Source organism: Penaeus monodon, chromosome 21 (genome assembly GCF_015228065.2).
Source record: "Penaeus monodon isolate SGIC_2016 chromosome 21, NSTDA_Pmon_1, whole genome shotgun sequence".
NCBI classification, from domain to species: Eukaryota; Metazoa; Arthropoda; class Malacostraca; order Decapoda; family Penaeidae; genus Penaeus; species Penaeus monodon.
In genome coordinates this window covers 37,126,098-37,126,338 of record NC_051406.1, presented here as the reverse complement: position 1 = coordinate 37,126,338, position 241 = coordinate 37,126,098, and the positions used below count along the sequence as shown (strand labels likewise).

The 241-nt window shown below is 52.7% G+C and overlaps 1 protein-coding gene across 1 annotated transcript in view; it reads left to right on the top strand.

Moving 5' to 3' along the window:
- The first annotated feature begins 139 nt into the window (after positions 1-139).
- LOC119586739 overlaps positions 140-241 on the top strand; it is a 2,116-nt gene continuing 2,014 nt past the window's right edge. The window contains exon 1 of the mRNA XM_037935463.1: positions 140-222. The gene's annotated coding sequence lies outside the window, so the exon portion shown is untranslated. The remainder of the gene's footprint in view (positions 223-241) is intronic.

Below are 241 nucleotides of genomic sequence, written 5' to 3'. Positions count from 1 at the left end.
CAATGCGAGTACCCGAGATATACAAGGAAAAGCGCCTTAGTTGTCAGGCACAATGTAACAATAGACGCTGAACAATGAGAGGTCGTGATGAGGCAACGAAGCCATGGCTGTACATCCTGCTCTGATGTCAGCTGCTTCCCTTGGCCCGTGTGTAAGCTGACGTTATAACAGGAGACGTGGACGGAATTGGCTCAGTTGGTGTCGCCTCTCCTCGGCTTCCAGGTGGGCGTGTTAAGGACGG